General features: G+C 47.2%; 1 long non-coding RNA gene across 1 annotated transcript in view; it reads right to left on the bottom strand.

Annotated features, from left to right (window-relative positions):
* LOC147727658 (uncharacterized) overlaps nt 1–13,947 on the bottom strand; it is an 85,802-nt gene extending 71,855 nt beyond the window's left edge. Inside the window, exon 1 of the long non-coding RNA XR_015309336.1 lies at nt 13,860–13,947. This is a non-coding gene — a long non-coding RNA (uncharacterized LOC147727658). The remainder of the gene's footprint in view (nt 1–13,859) is intronic.
* Nucleotides 13,948–16,127: the final 2,180 nt, after the last annotated feature.

Here is a 16,127-nt window from a genome sequence, read left to right as displayed (position 1 = left end):
CTGCTCTTGAACCAGTTTGTGGATTATAGGATGCATTTGAACAAGATCACACATGTGAGCTGTGAGGTGCGGTGTTGTGCAAGTCAAGCCCGCTACAGCACCCCGTTTTTCAGTGTTGGCAAGTTCACAGTGCACCTGCATTTAGTGCAAAATACTGGAATGAATGAAAACACGTCTAAAGCGCATAGCTAGTACACGAGTGTCCATTTCCAGAACACCAGAAGCGCGCGAGCATACCTTAAGTTCCATGCTACCTTATGCAACAAAAGAAAAGGGTAACACTTGCCCACCATGTGGGTACTAAAATGAAGCAAGGACGGGGCTGCAGCGGGAGTTGCTAACCACTCGGCATCGGTGCCACTGCACCTGCTGCACTAGTGATAGCAACAACACTCGCTGCTGGGCTTTAAAGGGAAGGATTGTGATTCGGGTACGAGAAACGAGCAGTAACTTCAAACACAGATGCTGGCCAAGAACCCTGGGAATTGGTCCTTTCATGCGCAAACTGAGAATTTGGCATTTTTAGCGCACTTGCAGTCTTATTAAGAAGCAATATTTGAAGTGGTGCCCCATCCTGTGATTGTGAGTAAAAAGGGGACCGAGACATAAAACGGGTGTGATTTTTTAAGGCCAAAGCAGGTGTGTTAAGGGTCTCTTCTACGTCAGCGAGATGATTGATTTTACATGCAGGACAGAATGACAGAGCAGAGGAAACTGCGGTATGTTCACCTTATATCGTTTTTTTTTATTCCAGTTCCTAAAAACGGTATACTTAAAAAGGGGATGGGGTAAAAGATCGTAAGAAAAAGGTAAATGGTGAGATGCTGAAAGATAGGAGGACCAGAAGAAAATGAGAACGGGAGACAATAATAATAGAAGAAAAAGGAAATCAGCGAATGGATAATAGAAACAGAGGATAATAAAAAATATGCATATTAAAAGGATAATGAGAGAGTAACATGGCTAACAGAAAACTCGGGGAAAATCGCTTAATGAATAAGGAGAACAGAAAGGGAAAGACTGTAAGAAACGTGTTGAAAACAAAAAAATAGGTAAAGTAGGGTATAAGAAACCACGGACATGTCAAAGACATACCAGCAAGAGCGGGGAGGGTGGGAGGAGTAGGGAGGGTGGGAGGAGGGTGGCAGGAGTCCATGAAGAAGTAAAAAAAAACGAGACACGGCCTACTGGCCGTGAAAGTGAAAGTACGGCCGGCCGCCCGTGAATAATTAGAGTGAGTGAGGGAGACCTCAGAGTGAGGGAGACATCAGAGTGAGGGAGACATCAGAGTGAGGGAGACCTTGTAATGAGGGAGGGGGAAGGAGAGAGAGGGAGATGGAGAGGGAAGGAGAGGGAGGGAGGGAGAGGGAAGGAGGGTGAGGGAAAGAGAGGGAAGGAGGAAGAGGGAAGGATAGAGAGGGAGAGAGAAATAGAGGAAGGTAGAGGGAAACAGAGAGAGAGGGAGACAGAGAGAGAGTGAGACAGTCAGAGGGAGTGAGACAGAAGGACACAGAGGGAGAGAGAGGTAGAGAGAGGGAGAGAGGGAGGGAGAGAGAGAGGGAGGGAGAGAGAGAGGGAGGGAGGGAGAGAGGGAGGGAGGGAGACAGAGAGAGAGAGAGAGAGAGAGAGAGAGTGACAGAGAAAGAATGAGAGAGAGAGAGAGAGAAATGTGTGTATGCCGGGTCTGGTGGCTCAGTGGGCGAAGGCGTCCGCTGCATGGACCTGTGATCAACCTCATGGTCAGGTTTTTTTCCCTCTAGCCCCGCCCCCTCCCCCACTGACCCCGCCCCCACCAGTGCGGCCCTCGGACACAAACCACACTGTAAATTTGGCCCCCGAGAGAAAGTTTGTGAGTACCCATGACCTAGAGTTTCTATATGGCAGTCCAAGATGCTGAAATGGGGCAGGGCGGAGAGCGCAGTGTTGAGACGGGAAGAGGGGAGGGGGTAAAGGAAGCATCGCATAGCGCAGGATTGGGAGGTTATGCTGTTAGAAATGGAGGAGATAGAGATGGCAACATCGCAGGTAGAGGGGGTGTGAATGAAAGAATGGTACATGGTCCGCTGACGTGTGCAGTATAGGTGAACTAAAGCCCGCTAACGCACAGGTGTAGTTTCTGTGAAATTATTATACGCTGTGATAGTCTGATTTTATTACGACGGAGTGTTACATCCTGGACTAAATACGATCAGGAGACGTACGGGAATAGGGTGGGCGTTACAGGAAGGGGGGAGGATTGGGGGTTTGATCCTTTAGTTTGTTGATTGCTAAACTTGTTGATGTGATACTGTAAAATGTACCAATGCACGTGCAAGCGCCTTCATAGAAATGTAGGTTGGGGAAGAGTATGATGTACTGTACTTCTGTACTTCTTTACTTATGACATTCATAACACGCTGAAATTGTACATAACTGCCTTGTTTGGTTGGGGAGAAAACGAGAAAAAGACTGGACTGTGTAATAAGAACAAAATGATATGATGGTGACACTATTGTACAGTGGCGAATAAAGAGTTAAAAAAAATCAAAGAGTCTCAGTTCTTTGAAAACTCCATGAGTTCTTTGACAAATCAATATTCAAGCAAGGGGAAGTCCCTAACTGCTGAAGCAGAGTTTTCCAAGAAATCATTGTGGATTTTTGGAACTAGTGGAAGTAGCCCTGCCGTATTTGGACCTGCATGAGCTATGTATGAGTATGATTTCTATGCCTATATAAGGATATGGTGATTTATACCTATATAAGAGCATGAATCAGGAATCAGCAAAATTACAGTAGGGTCCTACAATACTATATAACAACCACTCCACGTTATCATGTTCAACAAAGTCCAAGCACTAAAACATATAGCATGTGTTTGCAATCCCACCCAAAAATACATATAAAATGCATTTGAAATGGTTGCACACGAAAAATGAGCATTTGTACTGAACACATTTAAAAGCAATGATTTCATTGTAAGCCTATAATATGATATTGGAAATGCTAACTGAATGAATCATGAAATTACATTTATGAAATGGCTCTTAGTTACAGAAAAAAAAATTGAGACCATCCCATAGCAGAATATACAAGTTGTTTTGGTTTGTCGATTAGGTCAATATTGTTTCTAGGAAGTATTCAAAGTATTCTTGTTCTCTAAGAATAGTTCTACTTTAAGCAGATTGCTTTGTGCCAAAGTTCATTGTGTTTTGGAAAAAAGTCAAATCAAATTGTAGATAAATAGAGCTCCAAAGTTAGAAGCTTTTGTTTTGAAAAAAATGAAGGTCGAATTTCAGAGTTGAAAGAACGCTGTGTGCTAACTTCAAAAGTTATTCTCGGTGTCAGGAGAAAACATTAAGTCGTCTAGGCTGGCAAAGAAATCGTCTACCACAGTAGATGAAAGTTGAACCACTTCATTAAGTAGATCAATCGTACACAGATGAGAAGCATCGCCGTCAGCGTCAGTCGTGTTAGCAATGTTCGTCGTAGATGGTACCCGTGCGCCTGCAGGTCGTATCACACCTTCAGCTGGAATTGCCAGTGAGATCTCAATGAATGCTGTCCTCAGGGTTGGTAGCCGTTGGGGGCAACACAATACATGAGCTGTTACCGGACCCAGTAAAGCGTCAACATCCATTGGCATTGCCAATTGAAGTGTTAGACAGATAACTAAATCGCATTCCTCTCCACAAAGCAGGCATCGTAGAACAGGTAAGATGCAATCTTGCCAGATTGGTCTGAATGACAGGAACCATGTGGTATTCAGATCTCTCAAACGAGCCAAGCCAAGCATCTGTGTTATTCTTTCATGATACTGCATTGCCAGATGAGCATTCTCCATGGTAATTTGGGTAACGCTGGTGACTGGACTAGCCATAACCAAGCAGTAGAAATAAAAATAGTATCCCTGCTACGAGTCCCAAGATGAGAGGCAGGCCACCAAACACAGACTGCACGAAGTTAGGAAAAATGCCCAGGACTGCTTCAAAGAGTGCTAACAGTCCCGAAAAAATCGTCTTAAATACATGCACAATACCGCTGGTATCAGACATGTTTAAGATATGACCTAACATTTCTGCGAAATGCATGGGGCAGTTTGTTGATAATAATGCATGTAGCTCTGCAGAGGACCTTGCAACTTGCAGATCATACGTCTCTCTGGACAAGGGCAGTGGCACAGTTTTTAAAAAAAAGAATGGCTTTCATTCTGCTTAAAGTATCAATTCGTATAGAAGAGATGTTCAGTGAAGGCCATAGTGGTGACTCCCCGTCTGTCTTAGTTTTTGGAAACAATACTTGCATACAACAAGTGACCCTGGCTGACACACTAACCAGATAGGCTGTTCCTGGCATCATTCCACAACAGCTGTGATCATTAAGCATTATGTAGCTTCCATTGGAAAGCTGCCTAAAAATTGGATCTATCACTGCTGCCGGGGAACTCCGCAAGTGGCATGTAAGTTGTTTGAAAAACCATCACAGGCTCCATGTAAATTAATGCCTTGACACAGAAGTGTACAGCTTAATGTGGTTTTACAGTTTTTACCACTAAGAAATACCTCCTTTCCCACACTCCAACATTTGTGTGTGTATGTTAAATCCCAGGTCGACTTTATGTACTCTTTACCTAACCTTTCATACAGGCCTGATGGTATGTGTTTTAAGCAATACTAAAACTGGAAAATGGTCACTGGTATCGTGATGGTGCCCTGTATTATCCATTCAATGGCTGGTTTCTCAGAAACGGTTAATGGTAATCTCTCCAGTTTTTCTATGCTCAGCACCATATAGTCTGCTCCCCTTTGTGCCAAAGAGATTTGTTTATCTGTAACATTAAATACAGTAAATAATGACGTAGTGTTGATTAGACGCCAAGGCACATAGCCAGAACGAAGGTTTTGTAACGTCCAGCCTAGCAGCATTATAGAACGTAATTGAGACTGGCCATGTTGTAACATTAACAAGTCTTGTTCCATTATGTCTATGGCAGAGGATACGATGCGGTCCAAAGAGTAAATTCTGGACGACAGAGTTGTTAATCCATTGTCAACTACAGAGAGTGCTTTCTCTAAATTAATATGATCAATTTCTCGTATTCGTTCTGCAGTTTCCATTTGCGTGACTTTCCAAGCTTCATTGTAAGAAGGGTAAATACCGGCGTATATGAAACGTTTATGACATTGTTTGCGAGGTCCCAGTAAGAATTCTCTCAAATCAATGCCATCTTTAAGTAAAGTTAAGTATTGCTTTATTTCTGGGAGTGTGGATTTTTGTAGCCATTCAAGGCACAGTTTTCTTACACTGTAAGTTGTTATTATCCCTGGATGGTGTCTCTAGACATATCTTGGATCTGGCCTAGTTATTGAAAACCCTTGTGTCTTGTTCAGGAATCTATCTTGACAGTTATTCGTGTCTGTAGGCTAGATTAACCTTTTTTTTCCATTCAGGATTACTTCTGTTTTCTTTTAAAATATAATTTACGTTTACCTCCTCATCTGTAGTTCTATTACTATCAGGTGTGGGCTTAGGTATGGATGGTTTGTTTAAATCTTTTATCTTAACCAGGCCAAGACAAGATGTTTGTTGAACAGTTTCATTTAAGAACAGTATTTGTTCTGGAATGATGCAGGTTCTGAATAATGCTTCTAAACCTTGTACCTGCCAGTCTTTTGTGCCCCAAATAGTTTTTTTCTCAATGTTGTCTTTTCCAAAAGTCAAAGCCTAATATGGACAATTGAGCATAAAAGGCTGCAGAATAAATTTGCTTAGTATTAGTCAACATATTTTTCATTCCTGTCTTATTAACATTTTTAAAGTAAAATGTTTCTGGATTTGTGGGGGACGCTAGAGGGCGCACAAGCAGAAAGGCCGCACTCATGTGAGGCTCCTGCAGCCTGGAAACAAACTCCAACATTTATCCTGTTTATCCGACTCCTTTGCCCGTCCAAACCACCCACGGATGCAGAAAACACCGATGTGCCGCCTCGGTGAAAGTTTCAATGCTCCACGCCTTACCGCCACGAAGTTATGACAAGCGGAGTTTTAACCGAGGGCTGAGCTGGTGCTAGACTGGACGCGCTGGTGGGACCTGCAGCCTACGACAGACCGCGGCGCACCACGAGGCACACAGGTCTCTGAGAGAGAACCCCAGGGAAGCGATCTCCCTTCGGCGCTGATTGGGGACCGGTGCCCGGGAGAAATGGAGGAGTAATAAACAATACTACTGGCCACAGCGACGCCTGTATCTCCCCAAATCAAGGTTTGTGCGGCAAGCGGGGGGCGACTGGACACTGGGAAAGGCGAGCTGCCTGGTAGGGGGACTACTAGACTACTGAAGCCCTGTAACAGGGCGTTGAAACATTTACATGGCCTGCAGACCTCGCAGCGGGGATTGAGAAAGCTAAAACACCCACCCCCTCCGCTCCTGGACATTGTAAATCGGGCTCCGGCGGCAGCGTGATCCGACCTGAGAGCGGCGCGGCCCCCCTGCTGTAGAAATTAGACCCCCTCAGGGAGAGCTGTCTGCGCCTCCCGGCAGGATACCAGGATTTAACTGAGACGTTGGTTGGTGGAGTGAGACGCCGGCATCTGCGGGGTCAGCCAAGCGAGCTTCCGCTCTCGCAGCGGATTCTACAGGAGACCATTGTTCATAAATAGAACCGCCGGAACGCCTGGCCCGAAAGGCCGTTGATTACTGCGTAATACCTTGAGGAATTGCCTGCTCACGATGCGGGGGTCGCCGAACTGTGCGCTACTATGAGGCCTGCCGAAGTTCGCCGCAAAGTATTGATTTGCCGCATTTTGCCTCACGTTCCTGCTCTCCCTAACTAGAGATATAAGGGGCTGCTTGCTGAGCCACGTGGGCAGGTTGTATTTGATACCTGGGACTACAGAAGACCACTCACGACATTTCCCTGTCTCCCTGGACAGTAGAGCTAGGAATAGAGAACAAATTCACCAACCTCCCATCTCCACCTAACTAGCTGCGACTGCCGCTGGGCTGTACAATACTGTGGCTACTCCGCCAGAGACGAGCATTGAACATATATACTAGCCAGCGTCCCAAAACTGATATAAACTGCCCAGGTGCCTCAACATATTAAAGGCGGAGACACCAGAACGCGTGGCTCTTACTCATGAGTACAGGCCCCGGCCCTCACCGGGAAGACCGCGAAAAGCAACTCTCACCTACCGTGACCAGTCCCTACAAGAGACCTACCATGGGCAAACCAGACAATCGGCAACCCAAACTGACATTCGAATCCACCACATCAAAGAAGGGGCTGCTTAGCGCACATTGACGCAGGGAGCTCTCAGAGCCCTTCTACGACAGGAATGGGTACTAACTCCGCCAAGTCTGAACTGCAACAGATGATGCAAGAAATGAGGCAGGGGTTTGCCACAATAGTGGACAAAGTCAACCGGATGTCATCAAGAATGGACGCTATGGTACAAAAAATGGATGTTCAGGAAGAACGCATCACTGCAACTGAAAGGCGTATATCCGAAAAGGACGACACCACGGCCTCAAACACAGCGCAACTTTCGAGAATGGACAATGTCCTCAGAATTATCGCAGCAAAGAATGAGGAGTTGGAAGCTCGCAGCCGTCGGAATAACATTCGCATAATAGGCGTGCCGGAATCCACTAACACGGGCGCATGGAAGAATACGTGGAGAAAATACTCACCGCTGCGATTGGACCTGATGCGTTCTCCAAACAATTTATCGTTGAAAGGGCGCACCGATCGCTTGAGCCGAGGCCTAAGCCTGAAGCCCCTTCACGACCCATCATTGCAAGGCTCCTAAATTACCGCGCTCGAGATACTGCATTGCGAGCTGCACGCACCAACCAAAACCTCACGTGTGAAGGTGTCAGTTTCTCCATTTACCCGGACTTCACGCCTGTAGTGCAGGAACAACGACGCAAATTCCTGGAAGTCAAGAAAAAGCTCCGAACATTACAAGTGGACTATGCGCTGTTATACCCAGCAAAATTGAGAGTGACGCATCAAGCTAAGCAACACTTCTTTACAAACCCACAACAGGTGGAAGACTTTTTGAAGACATTGAGACGAGAGCGTGCTGGGAATAGACGCAATGGCGATGAGAGACAGGAAGATTTCCACTCGGCAAATGAAGATGAGTATTGTAAGGCGCTGCTTACCGGGGTACTGAGCTATTCCATGAGTTTTACCTAGAGGCCCATTGGAGTGATTCATATGAAAGAAGACTCGGTTGCTGTTCGAGGGTCCCAGGGACGGGCACTGGACTGTTGGTGGTAACATATTCCAGGCACCACCCCCCCCTCCCTTGAATGCGCCCAAATGTGGCCGAACAGGACGAAGGGCGAGATGTGGGGGGTGGCTAGGTGCGCACCTAGGCCGTACTCCATAGGGTATACCCCAATGTACTTGTTGACGCTAATGCAAATGTTGGGTTGTTTTGGGGTTGCTGAGGGAGTGGGGAGGGATGGGGCTGCTGGCAAGTTGGGGATGTTTCAGTGGGTGGGGGGTGGTGTTGAGCTGTTTGGAGAGAATTGCTTTTTTTGTACTATCATCCCTGATTCGGTTGATCTACTCTCGGCAATGTATGAAGCTGATTATTTGAGGCATGAACTCCGACATTTAAGTACAGGAGTGAATAACATATGCTATAATTTAGACTTGCACACTGATCTGTCTTGGATTTTGATATGGGATTGGATAAGCACAATGTTTTTGCAATGGAGGGAGGACGGGATGCGAAACCTTGCACAGTATTGGATGGGGCTTATCGCATTGACAGTTGACGTTATTGTAGATGTTTCTATTTTTGAATATCTGGGGTTGTTTCAGAGGGGGGGAGGGAAAGAATGTTTGTTTACAATTTACGAGATAATCTTGTGCGCGATGACTATCGAAGAGTTGCTACACCTTGATACGATAGGATTTTGTGATAATGATGTGTGAGAAGGCATTCTCGCAGTGCATTTTGTACACATGAGCACTGATCTACAAACAACCACCGGTATGTATGTTACTTTGAGGCCCGGAGTACTTGGTTGTTGGCCTATACCAGATAGCCTTTAAAGGATAAGAACCTACACCACTCATGGGGGACACTGACTTAAATGTTTTAACGTGGAATGTAAGGGGCTGGGGGGCCCCAGGAAACGGCGACATGTTCTATTATACCTGGACCGCCACTCGGTGCACATAGCCTTTCTCCAAGAGACTCACTTCAGGGCGCAGACTGCTCACACCTTTGCCAGCAGGTGGGCAATTCACACAGTATTCTCATCCTTCTCAACATACGCTAGGGGTACAGCGATTTTAGTAAAGAGAGGTACACCCTTTACCATGGCTGGTTCCAAGGTAGACTCTCAGGGGAGATACTGCATGATGTGGGGCAGACTAGGACACATCGCAGTCACGTTGGTATGCTGCTACGGTCCCAACATTGATGATCCTGAGTTCTTCATTGAGCTATGGGCGGCGATAGTGGGAACGGGTCCACATCACCTCATTTGGGGGGGTGACTTTAACACTACACTAGATCCTACCTTGGACAGGTCGCACCCATCCCCACACCATTACATGAGGGCGAGACCGGAATTGCGTGCGGCAATTACAGACCACAATTTAATATATGCCTGGAGACATTTGCAAATTGACACGAGGGAAGGCACACACTTTACGGCACAGGCACGCTCATGGGCAAGGCTTGACTATATATTCCTAACACCGCAGCTCTATACTTCGCTTGTTCAGCCACAACATCTCCCCAGAACATATTCGGATCATTCCCCTGTGGAAATCACGCTGCGTTCGACAGACCTAGGTCCCCCTACAACTGCTTGGCGACTGCAACCTACGATGTGGCTTGACTCCACCTTTCAAGAAGAGCTGCGTGATGAATGTTTAGATTTTTTCAAGAGGAATAAGGATTCTGTTAAGGATGTTGAGACTATCTGGGACGCGTTCAAGGTAACTTTGAGAGGGATTTGCATTGATAAGGGGTCCGGGGTTCTAAAGAACATTGTGGCCCGACTAATGACACTAGAAAAGGAACTTAAATGCCTTGAGGCCTCATTGGCTATAGATCCCACTGATTCTGCCCTCTCAAGTGTACGTGAGAACATTTCTGAGTACACTGCTGAAGCCACTAGGGAATCGCACGCCGCTATGGCGAAGGCGAAAGACCAGGGAAGGCCTTGGCTGCCACGATTAAATTGATGTGTGCACCCAACATTATATTGGAACTCGAAGACCCGGAGGGTTAGGTGATTCGAGTAAGCATGGGCGGAAAATCCGTTTCGCTCGCGGATTTTGCGGATTTTCGGTAAATTCGCAATCCGCGAGATTTGCGAATCTCCCGCAAAATCCGCAAATCCGCGAGCAGCGGATTTTGCTCGCACTGTTCGCGTGAGTTCGCGGCTTCCCAGTACAACTTCGCGCCCCGCGAATAAGTGCAAAATTGCAGAAATACGATCTTAGCAAAACTGAAACTACTTACCAGGTTCAAAAGTTCAGGCTCATCATTAGTAGCCATTTCCTGTAGTGCTTCCTGAGGGGCCCCTCCAGAGTTCAGTTGCCAGTTGCAACTATTATGTGACCCTGCTCTGAACCTCAGAATAGTTACACATATGCCACAAAGGTCCTGAATTACAGCTAAGGGAGACAAGCAGGAGCCAGGCTGGAAGTTCAAATCCATTAATCAGCCCCTAATTAATTATTGTCAGTTGGGGCAGGGCAGGTGTTGTAACTAATTTTGCAACAATGAAAGCACTTAGCAAGTGCAAAAGATCACTAATCAGGAAGCACTAAGGAAGCAGGTGCCAGCTAAAAAAATATTCTGTGACACATTAATCAGCCCCAAATTAATTCAGGTCACTTGAGGCAGGGAAGGTGTGCTTGCGTTGCCACAATAATGTACACTGACTGGACAACCAGAGGGTGCTGTGATGAAACAGAGGGTGGCATGGGTGGGCCAGAGGGTGGCATGAGTAGTCAGAGAGTGGCAGTGGTGACAGAGAGTGGCAGTGATGAAGAAGAGTGTCCCAAACAGGCTGGACACGTAGAAACAACAAGTTCGCGAAACTTGCGACCCGACAGGTAAGTTCGCAATTTGCGAAATTGTACAAAACCCTCGCGAGCTGGCAGAAACCCGCGCAAACACAAAAAAATAAAATCTGCAAATTCGCGAGAATTCGCGGATTTTGCGGATTGCGAGTTCGCAAATCCGCAAAATTTGCGAACGCGAGATTCGCAAAATTTGCCCATGCTTAGATTCGAGACACTGCACAAATCCTCAATTCCTTTGTGATGCACTACAGCACGCTGTACGCTTCCTCCAGAGTATGGGATCTTCAACTGCAAGATTACCTAGCTGATGTCTCCCTTGGCTGGCTTAGTGATGCACAGAGGGCCTTTCTAAGTGCACCTTTCGAATTGGACGAAGTGAGGGACACGATTATGGGTATGCGGTCAGGGAACGCCACGGGACTCGACGGAATCCCAATAGAATTTTATAAAACTTACATAGACTTTATGGCCCCAGTACTGCGAGAGGTCTACGAAGATGCCCTTGAGGTGGGCCCCTTACCGCCCTCTATGCAGGTAGCACTTATTACATTGCTACTCAAACCCGGGAAACCTGCGAACAAATGTGACTCTTATCGGCCCCTTTCCTTGCTAAATTGCGATGTTAAAATACTAGCCAAACTTATTGCTAATCGTATCAGCCTCCTGCTCCCCACCCTGATATTACCCAACCAATCCGGATTTGTGCCTGGCAGGGCAACCTCACATAATTTACGTACTTTTTTCTCCGTCCTAAACTCAGAGCACGAAGACCAACCGATGGCTGCCATCTTCCTCGATGCCACTAAGGCGTTTGACTCCCTTGAATGGGATTATGTGTTTCGGGTCCTGGAGAGGATGGGCTTTCCGGCAATATTCATTTCCTGGATTCAACTCCTTTATGAGCGTCCGGTGGCCAGAGTACTTATTAATGGCAGACTATCCTCTGAATTCCCGGTCACCAGGGGGACTAGGCAGGGGTGTCCTCTATCGCCTCTCCTATTTGCGATAGCTACAGAGCCTCTAGCCACCAAACTGTGACAGCATCACAGGGACAGCGCACTACGTTGTTTTCAGAGGCAAATACTAATATCGATGTATGCAGATGACATCACTTTGTATGTGCGTGACCCCAGCGAAAACCTGAACCCCATTCTCAGGGAATTTATACGATTTGGTAGGCTCTCCGGAGTTCAGATTAATTGGGGTAAGTCTTGCATATTCCCACTCACACCTTCCACAACACAGTTTGGATTGGATTACCCCATCACCTGGTGCGAGGGTGATTTTAAGTACTTGGGTATCCGCATAGAGAAAGATAGAGATGAACTACTCCGAGCCAACTATGGCACTACGATGAATCGCATTATTGATAATGTTGCACGGTGGATTACCTTGCCTCTTTCTATGGCTGGCAGGACATCCTTGATCAAGATGGTAATCCTTCCACAATTACTTCACACTACAGCAAGATGGCCGCCTGGTAGGAGCTCCGGTGAAGAGCTCCCGGTGCTTGGGATCCCGTTCAGGGCATTATCCCTGTTAGCACCCACCAACCACCACCAGCACGACCAGCACGACGAAACGAAACGAAACACAATCAGATATAGTGACGGAGAAGTCACAAAAGCAACCGATTGCCACGGACCGGATGAGAGGAGGCTGGAGACTGCAGGGTCCCGAGACCGGACTCTCGCCGCAGACACCCCCAGCGCTGATATTCCCGGAGTCTGCGGAGCCAACACTGCGGAACATCCTGTCACCTGCACAGCATTGGACTCGCGGCGGGAGAAGAAGGCACCCCCGTCGCGCCGCAAGGGCGGCTGAAGCTGCTGTGGTGGGCACCCTCGTAGCATCGCAGAGGCGGCTGAAACTCGGGGAGCCGGCTGAGCTCGCCCGCCTGAAGTCATCCCCCACCCCCGCTTCCATCGGCCCAGCACGGAATTCGAGGCGGCCGTAGAGGACACCCCCGTCGCATCACAAGGGCGGCTGCAGCTGAAGCAAGCCCCCCCCCGCCCGCCCGCTACACGGAGGAGACGCGGGCTGTGCACCGGTGAGCCGGCCCAAGCCTCCGGCAGCATAGGAGACCCAGGGGCACTGGGGGGCAGAGAGAACTCACGGCACCACAGGAACATAGGAGCCCAGGCAGAGGTAGCTGAAGCTCCGGGAGCGAGGAGCAAGACGACACCGCCCGCCCGCTCCACAGCACTACAGGAGCATAGGAGGGCACCCCAGGCAGAGGCAGCTGAAGCTCCGGGAGCCTGCCAAGACGACACCGCCCGCCCGCTCCATAGCAATGCTCCACAGCAACGAGTCTAGCGCCACTACCCAGGATAACACAGGAGTGGAGCCCTGAACCAGACATGTGTGTTCACGTACATACATTCAACTTGTCTCTGCAGAGCATAAGGAACTGAGACACTCTTGGATCAACAAAAACTGCAAATCAGATGGGACTGAGACACTCTGTGCACAAAAACTATGCAAAAATCTGCTAACAGACTCAACAGTAAAACACAGAAACATAAGGTATTTACTTCTCCCTCCGGCTCACTTTTAAACTTTTTAAACTACCTCTTTGTTCAAAATGGTTGGAGCCACTGAACTGTAGCCATAAATCTCGGAAGCCAATCATGGATTAATGTAGTGCTTCTGTAAAATACTACTGGCTATATTTACTGAAGCACAAAAACTCAGGTATTTACTTCTCCCACCCACCGGCTCTATTTTTTGAAAAATCTATCTCTTCTAAAAAATCTAACTCCTTTGTACAAAATGGCTGGGGCCATAAAACTGTAACAATAAATCCCCCCATACCTCTGTCGTCCACGTGGCCCTCAGCTCAGCTCAACTCCCCCACATAGAGATAAGATTCCTCCCAGCTAGCCTTGAGCTCTGTTTGCTTAAACAGAAAGTGGAATCTCTTCCCCTGTGCTCAGAGCAATAGCAGCAAACAGAGGACTATTTTCTCTTTCTCCCATCCTGCATAGCAACAAACAAAGGACTACTGGCTTGATCTGAACTATTTGGCGGCCATTTTAGTCTAGTTTCTAGTTTTTATTGGATTATAGTATTTTAGACTAGTAGAACAGATTGCCGGCCTATGTCTGTATTATTATACTCCTACTTATAGTTTTAGCATTTGTTTAGGTCAGATTACTACCTCATATTTGAAAGAATGTCTACCTATTACTGTATTATTGCAATATTGCTCAACTAGCCTCTTCTGAATTTTTGTACTACACAGACTGCTACCTCATACATGATAGAGTGTTGGCCATCATTGCATTAGTACACTCTAGCTTTATCTTAAACATTTGTATTGCACAGATTACTACCTTAAATATGACAGAGTGCTTACATACCATTGTAGTACTATACCTATATCAGTATTTTGAACACCTGTATGCACAGATTATTACCTTGTATATTAGGATTCCTCACTAGTGCCACTCTTACTTGTATTTTGAACATTTGTAAATGCACAGATTGCTACCTCACACTATTTGGGTTGACAACCAATGTCACCTTCGATTTTTGAGTTTTGACTCATGTAAATTGTTATATCTGGATCCTTCCTCTATACTCTATCAATATTATCAACTATAGTGCATTAGTGCACGCTCCCATTGTACCCTACCCTTATATATTATATATTATCAGTATTATGCCTATTTTTACACCTTGTACCGAACAATTTACCGTATGTATTTGCCCTACTGCTCACTCTTACATCCTGGATATGCTGGTTGATTACTAGTGTCACTTTGTAATTTATAACTTATTACTGTGTATCCTACTATATGCACCTGTTTTTCTACACACATGGTTTTCTGCACATTGGTACCACTATAGTGCACTACTGCATCCTCTCATACCCACCTAATCCTGCAACATGGACCCCATCGGCAAACACACATACAAAATCAACTACCCACCATCACTCACCAAAAAAGCCGCCAAACACTTTAAACACAACTTCCTTAGGTCACACTCGGAAACGCCCTTTGCTGACACCTACTTCTCACCGGTCAATGGATCCCTGAACACCGATATCATCTTCCACACTACACGCAGAGCTCAATGGAGAAAAGCGTTCTTCTCCCTACTCACCGTCTCCTCCACTAGAAAATCCGCTCACAGCCTAACTCTCACCATCTCACCATCCCAAGTCTTTCCAGGCAGAGCCACCATCACTATTTACAATAACGGGATTGTCCTATCACAATCCACAGACAGGAACCTGAAACTGCTAGACAACATGTTCCCCACTTTCAAAGAACACCTTTCCAAGTCACGGACAAACACTCATATCTCCCCCAGTCCCACCAACCATGACCTCACAGCCACATACTCTTCAATCAGGGACACACCTACCACCCCTGACCTCCCATCCCCTACCCACAACCCCACTATCCCAATTCAGCACTCCGTCACAGACACAGATCACTCCCCCTCATACACCGCTCTTTCCCCCGCCCCTTCTACCAACTTGCGGACCTCCACACATACCCTCAACACTCCTATCACACCTACATCGGGCATTAACACCCCGCTCACCGCTGACAGCACAGTTCCCACCCATAACACACCTAACTTAGTCCTGCACCAGAATAACACGCATTCCGACAATTCCCCCCCTTTATCCCCCCCATTCTCAGTCCTCATTACCCTCCAACCAACTTCGCAGAACGTACCCCCTCTCCTAATTTAACTCCCCCTCCCCTCAACAGGACCATCTCCAATCCCACTTCCCCTCCTACTCTCAGCCCCCACTACCCTCCTTACACCCCCACCACGGCTACCAGTCTCCCAGCCTTCACCTTGTCCCCCCCGCCTACCACCAATGCCCCCACCCATAACACCAACTTCCTCCCTACCTCATCCACACCCCTCCCGTCCAAAACCTCTCGCATCCCTAACCCCATCCCGCACACCAACACAACGCAGACCTGCTTGAACACCAGCCCTCCCTCCCACCTGCACACGAATCCCCTGGCCAGCCATTCACCCCTGACTGCCACTCCCACCCCCACCACCTACCCTACGATGGAATACATCACGGCCACCCTCACTCAGATCAAA

Source organism: Lissotriton vulgaris, chromosome 3_1, assembly GCF_964263255.1.
Source record: "Lissotriton vulgaris chromosome 3_1, aLisVul1.2, whole genome shotgun sequence".
NCBI classification, from domain to species: domain Eukaryota; kingdom Metazoa; phylum Chordata; class Amphibia; order Caudata; family Salamandridae; genus Lissotriton; species Lissotriton vulgaris.
This window is presented reverse-complemented; position numbering and strand designations above follow the sequence as displayed.